Below are 13,240 nucleotides of genomic sequence, written 5' to 3'. Positions count from 1 at the left end.
AACCCTATTTTTGCTCAGGTCTTGATTCACCCTTTAATATAGTTCATTGCTGCTCTTTCTACTACTCAAATGATTTGTAATTTGTATCCGTCAAATGGTTCCCACTTGGATTTCTTATGCACTGAAAAGTCAAATGCCTGACATTACTGTGTAAAGTTAAGTGCTTGGGGTTAATGAATGGCATTAAATTTTATGAGGTCATGTCCAGTAGATGTTAAAAGAAGCTTAGGGCAACTTTATCGCTGATAGAAATTAACAGTTGGCACAAAAGAATACCTGAGGGAGTTCAGTTATAAGCAAAAAATAAAATTGGTGGTATAAAAATTAAAATACAGAGTCATTGTGATTAATGTAAACATTTTTGTTAGGTAATTGGTTGTGTGTTGCAGTAAAAGAAGTGAGACCTCACCGTCTGAGAAGGAATGAGTATTATTGTATTTAGAAAGCAATTAATGTTTCTAGTAAAAAAAAATCTCCAGCAAGTACAATATTTATATTCTTTCAGTAAACATATAACCTTTGGGGCTATATTTATCAAATAGTCTCCAGTTATTTACATTGGTTTTTTTTTCTTTGGGCAGAATGTGTTTTCCCTAGTGGAGGGCGTTGTTTTGTTTCATTAAACCTTTATTTTTGCTCACATGCCTTGCTTAGATTGCAGGGCAAATGAGGAAATTCTGTGTACTTAAGTCATCGAAGATTTGTGTTTTGGGGTGACTGATGGATGGCATGGCAATTCTGTTTCAGAAAGGAGATGGCTACATTAACTTATGGATAGATCTGCTTTGCATAATTATGTGGGGAACTATTCAGTAATTATACTGGTATTCACATGCTGTAATTTTCGTCATCTTTATTTACTGTCGTTCCAGTGAGAGGAAATGGAAAACTCGTTCAGATGTGTGTATTCTTCCTTGCTCTTTCCTATGACCTACAGTCACAGCATGTAGTACTTTTTCAAAGAGTGCCTGTGCCTGAGATAGCTCCTGGCTTGAATTTGGCTCCCACGGTACGTGTGCAAGTTCTGTACCCATATGTAAAATTCTGTAATCATAGAATGGCCCAGGCTGGAAGGGACCTCCAAAGCTCATCCAGTCTGACCTCCCCGCAGTCAGCAGGGACATCCCCAACTAGATCAGGCTGCCCAGGGCCGCCTCCAGCCTCACCTTGAATATCTCCAGGGAAGGAACCTCAACCACCCCTCTGGGCAACCTGTGCCAGTGTTCCACCACCCTCATAGTGAAGAACTGCTTCCTCGCATCCGATCTAAATCTGCCCTTCTCCAGCTGGAAGCCATTGTCCCTCGTCCTGTCACTGCAGGCTTTTGCAAACAGTCTCTCTCCATTCTTCCTGGAGCCCCCTTCAGGTACTGCCAGGCTACTATTAGGTCTCCCCAGAGCCTCCTCTTCTCCAGGCTGAACACTCCCAGCTCCCTCAGCCTATCTTCATAGCTATAGCTATGCCTAAATTACCTTGTGGAGATCTTTTCCTTTCACATCCCTTGAGTTCTGTGCTGTCTGAATAGAGCATTGGTGATAACAATGTGAATGAAGCCTGCTGAGAATGCAGAGCTCTAGTATGGAGGAATGACAGTTTTTAGATCAGAGGTCTTTACTCCTCTCTAGCTGGACATACTTGTCACACAGCACAACAAATCTTGGCTGTGGCCTGAATTTGGAAGGTGAAATATGAACAAAATGTGAAAATGTTTTAGAATTTGTAGCTCCTCAGGACGGTTCTGTTGCTCTCCAGGCGTTTTGTGTTTCAATATGAATTACATAGGTGAAATGTCTTTTCACACTTTCCTTGAGTGGTACTTGGTCAAAAACCCTACAGTAAAGAAGCTGATGCTCGCTGATGCTGGGTGACATTTTTGTCTTGCATCCAGGCTGTTTTTATTTTTGGATAAAAGATGTTGCACATTTTCTGTCTTAGAGAACTGGCAGAACTTGTCTAATATTACTATTACTGAAAATTTTCCCCATTATTGTATACACTAATTCATCAAGGTTTTGGAAAAGTTCAGTATAAATTGTGTGCAACACCAAATCTAGTTGTATTTGTCTAATTCACATTTTGAAGCCTCTTCTTACATCTCCCCATGCTCCATATTTGCATCTTCAGTTCCATTCTGAAGTGCCAGCAGGGATTGACACTTCTCTTACCCCTCACAAGAGGGCAAAGGTGAAGAACAGACATCTGTTCCATAGTGTAATAAAAATGTATATTTTTATATATTTTATAATTCCTATTTCCTGGTGATGGTATTTTCAGACCCCACCGTAACTTCTTTACAAAATGTATTCTCAGGTTCAATTATTCGGTTTTGGGTTTGACACTGCACATCTAATGACAGTTAAATGATTTCAGCACAGATCTAACCTTCCCAACACAGCAATTCAGATTGGACTTACAGGTGCTGTGATCTGTGGGTTTCCCACCAATGGGATTCTGTGGCAGATGGGCTGGGGACTCACCACTTGGCTCCTATGTCTGGTAGCTTCCCAAATGCTGTGGGTATGATTGGAGCAGTGCTTGGCTCAGAGAGGGCTAAGAGCCTCTCTCTTGTTGTGCCCAGTTCACAGTCTGGAGCTTGCCCTTGGCTCAGAGAGGGCTAAGGGCCTCTCTCTTGTGTGCTCCCTCACTGGGCTGCAGCCTCTTCTGGGATTCAATTCCCTTGGAGCTTTTCCCTTTTCTGCCTTGGTCCAGGTGCAAGGCCTGGGTGAAGTTGTTGGTGTGCCAGAGCAGGTCCTTCAGCTGCTGCTCTTGGGCAGCATTTGGCTCTTGTTGCTGTCTGGGTGAGCACAAGGCAAGTTCCTGGTTTCAACACTGTCCCAAGACAATTAATGCCCTTTGGTAACACAGGAGCCTGATGACTGGAGCTGTGGGATGGGGCATAGCCAAACATGGCCAGGGGCACACACAGCTCCCAGCTGTGTCACAAAGTTGATCACACCTGGTACATGTTTATCTGGAGCCCAGGGAGTGGCCAGGCTTGCACACTCAGGGTGCTTACAATGCTAATCACACCTGCTAGACATTTCCCTTGGCCATCTGGCCCACAGGAAGTGTCCAGGTTAGCACATTCCCAGGTGCTTAGCCTATTGTCTGGGCTGGGGCATGGCTGGGGGTTTGTCCCTTCAGGACACACATTATACTACATACTTTCTTCACAGGAATGTCTTGTGGGGATTTCCTTTATCAGTATCTACAACAAAGGACCGTTGTTCAACAAGCTACCTTGCATGGTAGTAAACAGAAGTGTTTTGTCATTTTGGCTGTCAGTTTGATCCATTTTTATAGTCTGATGTAGCTGTGGAATTTCATCTCTTAATGACATCTAGGATTTGCTGCTAATGTAGATAAACTTTTGCTTTTCAAATTCTTCCAGGTCCATCATTAACAACGTGCATCTACTTTTTACCATCAATGTATGCAATTGGTACTCTTTAAATTAAATAAAGGTTAATTTTAATTTTAAATCTAAATAAAGGTTAATATTAATTTTAAATTAAATATAGGTCCTTTAAAAATAATTTTTCTTCAAATCTAGTGTTTTCCTTACGGTTTGTCATATTTTAATTTGGCAGTTTAAATGACCTAGCTCAGTACTTCTTTTATACTGTTCAGTGGCATGTAGTTTTATCAGAGAAATTTAGAGACAGTGTAGATTACTGCTCCATTTCATGCTCTCTGAGGTATGAGTCTGCTGGATACACAATGCATTCTGAGAATTAGCAGCCTCAATTAACAGCCTTAGATTAGGATTCTAGGGCTTTGTGGCTTCATCTTATAAAAGCCAAGCCAGGCAGCTTTAAGATCAGGTGTCCCTTTCTGGTCCAGGTTCCTTCTGTGTAGTTATTTTGACAGGGATAAAGGCTGTTCCACTGTCAGCAGAACATCACTTTCAGTGTTGAGTATTTGAGTCTGTGTGGCATTGGTGTTTATTTTTTAGGTTGTTGGGTTTTTTTTTTCAGACCATCTTCCTGAAGTTTGCCAGGTACTGATGCTGTCAACAGCAAATGGTATCCTAAAATGATTTTATTAATTTTTTTTTTAACAGTTCACTTCAGGATTGTCTTACCTCAAAACTATTACTGATGGAACCTCTTTAAGCTTTACCCAAATAACTTTCATATTTACCCAGAGACTTAAGTTGCTTTTTGTCAAACTCATTCACATAATATACTTGCTAAGGAATGACAAAAATGTGCTTTCTGCTGTGTTATGAATGATGGATAAAGGAAGTAAACTCATATGCACTTCTAAGATGTTGTATTCATAGTTGAATAAACCATTGCTTATCTCTCTGCTTTTGGGTGCTTTCGTATGTGATGCTGCCAAAATGTGTTACGTAGTTACATTATTTAAAACATGGATTTTCAATATATTCAAGCAGGATCCTATTTCTAACTTATTTAGCAGATTATCCTGCAGTTCATGTTGATGAAAATCCCAAGTAGCCTGTCAGATGTACAGATCTGACTGCTTCCAGCAGCTCTAACAGAGCTTGTGTTAGGAGGAGGTGGCTGCAGCTGGGCTGTGTCAGAGGAGCTGAGCTTCCTGTGGTCACAGGGATGCTGTGGGTGCCCAGGTGCCTCTCCCTGGCGCTGGGCATTTTAGTAATTGGCTTCTTCCCATGTTGCTTCAAATGGGACTTTCTTCACACCTTTTAAAAATGCATTTGAGGAAAGCCCAGGCATTGCCCAGGCTTGCACCTCTGTGACAACTTTGTAACTTCAAGCTTCTCATTTGTTTGCTCTTCCTCAGAGCCAAGCCCCATGGTTCAGCTGTTAGCTCCCAGGGGTAGTGCCAGCACCTCTATGGGATGCATGCTTCACTGCCTGTTAGTTTCTCCTGTATCTGAATTTCTGTTTCCATTTGCAGCGATTGTGTTGCTCCTTTTGGTATTTCTGGTTGCCTCCTAGCCATGAGTGCTAGTTAAGCAAATAGCTAATTACACAGGTCAGCACAGTAGCCACATGGATGCTCTGATTACAGGCTGTACTTCTTTGCATGTATGTGCTGAGCAAAGGAAAGTGGTGTGATTTTCAGTGTTCCTGAATATATTTACACTCAAGGAAGGAGGTCCAAGAAAGTTCTGCTTTCAGGAGAAGCCTCTGGCATCCATCTCTAGTGCCGTAAGTCATCAGCCTGTTATAGTAGCTTCCTTTGATAAGACACAGCAAAGAAACAAAGCAGAATTGCTCCTGCTCTTTTTTTAACCTCTAGTCCTGCTTATCATGAGACTACCTCCACAGCTTTAGGAGGCAAGGCTGTATATAACTTCCAAGTGGCTTCCTGGCCAGGCTGACCTTTCTTCTCAGAAACCTGTTATTGTGAGTTGAAGAGCAGCTAGTTTCTCGTTGAAAGGAAATTCTGTTTCAATAAAAGAGCACTTAATCCTTTCTGGTTTAGCTTCTACTATCATTCAATCTTGGCAAAACAACATTGCTAGGAAACTTCTGCTTAATCTTTTTCTGCTCCCCTTTTTTCCCCCCCTTAGACTCAGTGAAATATGCATTACTACTTTTGAATATGACAATCAAACTATAATTACATACAATTTATTAATCCAAACTGAAGGATTGAATCTATCTGTAACGTAGAAATACGGTTAAAAATAGGATGTAATTGAAGTAAATTAAAGGACAATAGTAGCCTTCAAACATATAAAGGGATGGTATGTTTTTCTTGTTGTCAGTGTAAATGGTCCCTGGAGACCACCTTTTTACAGTGATTGTGCATGTGTAAGATTAAACAAAGCTGCATGACCAGTGCTATCTCAGGAGGATGCTGAGTCATTAACTCATGTTTATTGCCTCTTACCATCTTTAGATTATTGCAATTTATAGCTCAAAGGCTTTTTAGTCTGTTTATAAGTTAAAATTAGCTAAATTCTTCTGGATGCAAGCGATAAGTCACTCACCATTTGTGTATCATGCGATGTAAGTTCATAGCAGTGATACTGAGCAGTTTTTAAGGTTTTTGGTTTTGGTTTTTTTTTTCCTTTCTGTGCAAAGTTGAATTGTGCTACTTGTCCCTAGCTCTACTGGATTACTCTATCCTGTTTTGCTAATTTTGCTAATTTGTTGTTTTCTTAAGTGTGTGTGCTCTTAGGGAATTCACTGAAGTTAGAGATGACATGATTTATACAGCTTCCAGTCCAATCAGACTACATTAAAATGTTTGTATCTTGTCGTGAGTCTTTTGAGTCACATTTGGTGGTGATCTAGGAGCTTAAGTTATACGTGGTAAATGATTAGTGATCTTAAGTATCAGATACAGGCTGGAGTACTGAACATTTGTGAATAGAGCATATGAACAAGATGGACCAAAGGCAGGTGCACTAGGAGAATCGATAACTGAAAGAAAAAGTAAGAATCACGTTTTACTTTATCCTGTGGATTTTTTTTCTTTTGCCAATCTTATTGCTGCTAGCAAGATGTTCAGGCATTACTGGATTAAATACTTATCGACTTCTGTGGAAGTCACAGTTGCTTATGTAAGTTAGTGTTTTGTGGTTCCCACTAAAAGGCAAGTCAGGCTATTTTTCCACGTATGTGCATTTTCTGAAGTGTTTAATTCTCTATTAGCATCACAGTTAAACTTGCCCTTCCCATCATGCTCAAAGAGATTATATTAAAGCACCTCTGGATGTAAATTATTTAAGATTTCAGTACCTCGCAATCACCAGAGAATTCCTCTCAAGCATTCCTATGAATTAGTGCAATGGTATTAGAGTAAAATTCCTTATTCTGTGTATTTTATTGGCTTCAGTTTAGAGTACAGTGTGTAGCTCAGCCTATTTCCATAAACGCAGAGACTTCACCAGGAAAAGAGATATTACAAACAAGACTTTTGAATGTACTTGTTGTTGAGTTTATTTTAAATTGAGCTGCAAGGGGCTACCTTTCTTAAAACACTGATGCTACATTCTGATTTCAAAATCAGTCATCTAGACTCTTGTATATCTTTTCCCATCCACGCTTTGCCATACATACATTTTACACGGGGAAATGCGATAGGTTAATATACAGGCTAACCCAACAGCGGGATCCGTGTGCTTGGATCTGTGAGCACTCATAAGCAGTTTCACTGAAAGTAGAAATCCTCTTGTTTTTATGGGTCTTGATTTCAACTGAAGTGCATAGACAAAATTATTTCACAGAGATATTTTTTCCCCCCTGGAGAACATGCAGAGTTTACTTACATGTTTGTATGCTTTACATATACCCAATTGTGATTTTTATATGAAGAGATCATAGAAGATCTGGGCAGCCTGATCTAGTGTGAGGTGTCCCTGCCCATGGCAGAGGGGTTGGAACTAGATGATCCTTGTGGTCCCTTCTAACCCTGACTGATTCTATGATTCTAAGATGCTACTGGATTGTTGTAAATCAGCAATCCAAAGGACACCAGTATGGGCTGGGTTTGAGTAACACACGATACAAGACATTCCTATTATCTCCAGAAGTTTCTTTTCTTAACTGCGAAACATTTTGTCTGCCTATCATATTGTTCAGCAGCTTTCTGCAGGGCTAAAACAGGCTTTGATTTTGCTCCTTGGTGTCAATGTTCCTTACCTGTGTGACCAGCTTTCAGATTAGTATTTGCAGGTACTCTATTGTGTTTGGCAACTCTGTGCCTTTCTTAACTCAGGCTTAAAGGAGAAGAAACACTGTTAATGCTTAATGTATTTTTCTCATTTTAATAGTAGAGGATAAACAAATATTTCAGCCTTTGTAAGACTTTTGTACTTCTAATGGTCAAGTCTCACCATTAACTATCTGCATACATTGCTCATTATTGTAGCATATAATTTTTATTTAATTTATTTTTATTCAATTAATGGTAAAACTTAGTATTTTAGAGCATAGTTGTTGAAACTAAAGTGCTACCAAAAAAACCTGTACCGAGCAGTGCATGCATTCAAACTATGCATCTAATGCTAAATGGACTTGAAGCAAGGGATGGAGAATCAGGTTTGTGCTTAAGACATTGCTCACCAAAAAAGTTGCATCATATTTATTTCAGAAAACTGAAACAACTTGCTCAGAGTGAAATGTTCTTCAACTTTCCAGCCTAATAATTATTTTATAAATATCAGAAGTGCGGTGCACTTAATTCTTTAGCTGAAGGCATTATTTTCAGTTTCTCTACACTGCTTCGAGTTTGCTCCATTTAATCATTTTAAAAGCTTATTTGGTGTAAATTGAATTTAACACTGTAGTTGCAAGGGTGTGATGTAAAAAAGTCCGAAATAACGTCTGTAGTGTAGGGGATGCTGATACCAGCGCTGGCGCTTCCGAAGGGGAGCAACGCCGGCATCATCTGAAACTCTGCAGCACCCTCTCTTGACACGATGCAGCAATGCCGGCAGCTTCCCTCCCTCCCTCCTCCAGAATCCGGCAAAACGCAGAACAGAGAAATCCATACCTTCACTACGTTTTACTTTTTAAACATCTACATTATGTAGTAAAAAATCCCTGTTGCTGCATGTTTTTGGATTAATTTTATTTTCTTTTTTTCGTTTGTTTTTCCTTCTCCCCCTGCCGTTTTGGTCTATCAGCAGACTCAAATCAGAAAGCCTCAGTCATCTTAGTCTTTTTGTATTGTATTTTCTTTTTTTCTTTGCTACTGAGATCCTGAAGACTTTCCAAACTGCATATTTGGTGCTGTAGAAATACAAATTGTCTGCTCTTTTGTAAACCTTTCAGTTGTCAGACTGCTCTCTTTCAAAATAATAGAGGAGCCTGGAATCGCCCATGCTAAAATTAAGAATTTATAACTGTATGGAACAGATGTTTTCATAAACATTTGCTATAATTAATTTCAACTAGGGGATTGAAGGAACAAAGCAGTTTTTCCCTCTTCAAAACTTTATTGCCTTTTCCCCATACAGTGAACTCAGAAATCTTTGCTTTAATATTGTTAATGAAACAAATTTACTCTTCTGTTTGGGTTTCATTGTGAGAAAAGAAAGCTTAATTTGAACAAGATAGCAGCCTTTGGAACAATGGACAAAATGCAGTGAATTTCAAGCATTATGTATAAAGGATTGAAATACAGGGTGTAAGTCTTTAGGTGTTCCTTTCTGAGAAAACAACTCTGTGGTGAATCCTAGGCACTAGAACAAATTTTATCCAGATCAGTTGATGAATATCTTATCTGTGGAGTAAACAGTATGAAAGAATTTTATGTTGGAGTAGTTGTGAACCTTGGTGTTACAAAAAAGCAAAAGAGTCTCGTGGCATTATATATAGTTTTAATACATAGTAAAATGCTTATTGTATGTTGATTACCCCTTTATACTCACAATAAAGGTCTGCAATCTGTTAAGCTTTTTCTTTCTTTTTTTTTTTTTTTGCATTATATGAGGAGCAGATTTTGACTAAAATCATTCTTGCATATTTGTATTGTTACTAGTTTTGGGGGGATATTGTTTGTAGCATATCTATAGCTTAGGGCCAGAATTTTTTTTGTATTATTGTTATGAAGAAAAAAAAAATCCATGCCTTATCGTTGTGTTTTTACTGGTTCCTGTATTTCATGTAAATATCACTTGAGGGGGAGGGGAAAAAAAAAAAAGGTTTTAAGTTTTTTTTTTTTAAATCACAGCCTAATTGTTTTACACCTGAAAGAACTAGTGCAGCTGCAAGGATTTTTTTTTTTTTTGAGCAAACTAGAATTCCTGACTGATCTGTCATCTATAAAGTGTGCAAAGAAAAATAGGTAGCTGTCATTAAAATTACATTTCAGCTTTCAATAACCATTTAATGAGTAGCGTAATTATATAAGTATGGTACCTCAAGTACTTCACTCAATAATTAAAAATAATCTCATCTTTAAAGTGAAAGCACTGTAATTATTATTTGACTTAACCAGGACCACTGTTATGATCTCCAGTGGCACCTCGGATTGTTCAAAGAGGGTTTGAAAGTACAAATTAAAATTGGATAAATCATTAAATTATTAAGCTTTAAATACACTGGAAATGAATATGGCATGGAATTTGGAAGTCATGTTATAAGAATTGACAACCCTAGACTGCAAGCATTTATTTGTGTTCACATTTTCCTTCTCTCTTATCATAAAACACTGCGTTAATGATCGAGTGTTTTATGTCAACCTGAACTTAAATTTTCGCAACTGCTCAATAAATTTGGGGGTTTAACAACGCTTAACCTTCGATTAGAATACAAACAAATTATTAAAGGGAGTGCAAACTTGTCAGCAGAGAGATCTGTCTCCGTTTTGACACTTTGAAGCGGAGGGGATTCACAGTTTGGTTTCTTGAGCAGGATCTCTTTTATCAGTGACTCCTAAACTACGAGCTGTAAAATCCTTCTGTAGCAAGCACAAGACTGCTAAATGGGTTAGCACCGTATAAATATGCACGTGTGCCCACACGTAGGCATGCACATATGTGTGTGCATGCATACAGAAATGTGTGTGTAGGTAAAGGCTTCAGTAGCAAAACGTGTTTTCAGAGGAAAGAAAAGTTCAATTCTTTGGAAAAGAAGGAGTATTCCCATAGAGTACTAGGGGATATCCCTCAAGCTTCTCGTAGTTGTAGACTTGCAGCTGGTTGTGATAGTGTACCACTCCTTCTGCCTAAGAAGTCCCACACTGAATTTTTGCATCTCACAGAAAACAGCTGTTTTCAAAGGGACAATGAAGGAGATGAGTGGGATATGTCTCTTCCCTTTACATTTTTTACATGCTTTTCATTTTCCTTGAGCACATGCTTAAGATCAGTGTTCATTGTGCCTGCTGTGTACCCAGAGCATCTCCCTGCTCTTAAACTGGGGCTCTGAAATGCTATCCAGTTTCTTCTCATATGTCCGAAGTGGAAACTGTGCACTACACCTTGAGAAAGCTCTTCTCAAGAAGGTATTGTACTATCAGTATAAGAGCCTGTGAAAAAAATAAAAATACAAAAATAGTGTGCATATTTAAGTTAGGCTTCTCATTGTTACACTCTCTACATATGGTTTTCAGGTCACAGTATGTTAGGGGTTGGAAGGGACCTCCAAAGATCATCGAGTCCAACCCCCCTGCCAGAGCAGGACCATAGAATCTAGCACAAGTCACACAGGAATGCATTCAGATGGGTCTTGTGGTGTGGCCAGCAGCTCCAGGGAGGTGGTTCTCCCCCATAGTCTGCTCTGGTGAGATCCCACCTGCAATACTCTGATCAGCTCTAGAATCCTCAGCACAGGAAAGACATTCACCTGCTCAAGCAGGTCCACAGGAGAGATACAACAATGATCAGAGGGCTGGAGCAGCTCTCATATGACCTGTAAAGGTCCCTCCCAACACAAATCATTCTATGACCCTTTAAAGGTCCCTCCCAACACAAATCATTCTATGTCTCTATGATTTTCAGGCCCTTTGGAAGGTTAGTGCCATATTTTATTATTGTATACTCTATTGACTACTCTAGTGCTGAAAGCTGAGCACCTTGACCATACTTACTTTGATACTGATGCTTGTTATGGTACTGGTTCTTTCCCTTCTCTTTCCTCTGAAAGTGTGATAAGACTTTTTTTTCCCCCTTGCTTTTGCAGTTTAAATGTGGAAATCTTTGCAGGGGTTGTGGGACAGAATTGGTAGAGCATGCACTGTTTCTTCAACAGAGTCCTTCTTCCCATTTTCAAGTCTCAAAAAGGATCTCTAAATATTAGGATAACACTGAATCAGTCGGGATTTTTAATTGAGACCAGAAATTCTTTCACCAGCATCATGAATCTTATATTCATAACTGTTTGGTATACAACCTAATTTTACCAGCCGTGTGTCATTGTCACTGAGGAATATACAAGTAACCTTAGCAGTTCTACTGGGAGGTCTCTGTATCTTTTAAAAGGAGGAATAACTGGAATTTACCTGAAGAGAGGTTGTCCAGTCTCTGGATTCCCACAGTTCATTAGTTGGTGAATTAGTTATTAACCCATTTGTGCTTAAGTATTACTGACTATGAAGACGTACCAGGATTTGCTTAAAGAACTTTGAGATAATAGGAGGCAAAGTTGAGGGAATCTACTTTTAAGTCAGTGAATATTTTGCTTTATCATTTTTATCACTTTCAACTTTTTCACATCTTTCAAGATGTCATAACAGACATATCTGTCAGAAAAAGGATGGAACAAGAAAACAACCATGGAAATTCCCACTCCACTAAACCCTCTTTTTGAGAGCTGAATGAATGTTCCTACTGCTATTGAGTTTTGGTACCTGTTGCTTAATGGTATGATGGAACAGCGAAAACAGCTCTCAAAAAAAATCTCCCAACAATAACTTCTGTAAACATGAGAATCATTCTCAGCAGGTATACAAAGTAATGTGGTGGTCATTTTAGTAAAGGGAATCACCAGCCTTTCAGAAAGTGCTTCAGAATAAAGCAAGCTACACTGAGAGTACTTTGTGAAGGACATCCTTAGGAGGCTGAAGATCCCTTTGTCGTGGGATCATGATGAAAGAACAACTTCTACCACCAGGATTCTGGTTTTCTTTGTGGTCCTGTTAACACTTCAAGCAGGACTAATGGTGTAGTTGAAAGATGATAAAGGCCTTCAAATGTTTGAGGTATTCTTAAACCTCATTCCTCAGAAAGGAAGAAGGTCATGTTACCATTCTAGAAAAGACTTCCAAAAAGCTATTTTTCAGCATGTTAACTTAGCTTTGTGAATGAGTTTTCTTTTTCAGCCTGACTAGTGTGAGAGGTGAATGCTTAGGAGTTTTCTAAGTAGAAATGCAGTACTGCATTCAGGACCCATTTTGATGTGCTGTGTCCCTATCAAAAAATGCCCAGTGTCATTGCACCTAGCCATATGGCTTTAAAAGAGGTTGAACACAGTTCAGCTGTTTCTCTGAATGCTCAGGATCAGATGTGGAGCTGGATAATATATGTAAAATCATGTTACTTAAGACTATCCCAACAGGGGAGACTATTTTCAAGATACAAGAAAAAAAAGGAACAGATGGTTATTAATAATAGGAGGGTCAGCTCCTGGATGAAATTTCTGGTGTTGTTAATTTCGTTAAATTTAGTAAACAAAAAGAAGATTGATTAAGTTAGGATTTCCGTTTTCAAAATGAAATCAACCAAACTCACCGATGTTAGACTGAAATGCAGTAGAGTTTGGGGATTTATTTTAGACAAAGGTGCAAGAGTTATTAAATCAAAATCAGTAAAAATGCATTCCAAGTTAGATGGGAAAAAAAAAAAAACATT

General features: G+C 38.9%; 1 protein-coding gene across 2 annotated transcripts in view; it reads left to right on the top strand.

The window, feature by feature from the left end:
- The window catches only part of TBC1D5 (TBC1 domain family member 5), a 206,160-nt gene that overhangs the window by 18,791 nt on the left and 174,129 nt on the right, over positions 1–13,240 (top strand). The window lies entirely within an intron of this gene.

This window comes from Indicator indicator, chromosome 11 (genome assembly GCF_027791375.1).
Source record: "Indicator indicator isolate 239-I01 chromosome 11, UM_Iind_1.1, whole genome shotgun sequence".
Classification (NCBI taxonomy): domain Eukaryota; kingdom Metazoa; phylum Chordata; class Aves; order Piciformes; family Indicatoridae; genus Indicator; species Indicator indicator.
The sequence above is the reverse complement of the archived record's forward strand: the minus strand, read 5'-3'. Positions and strand labels throughout refer to the sequence as shown.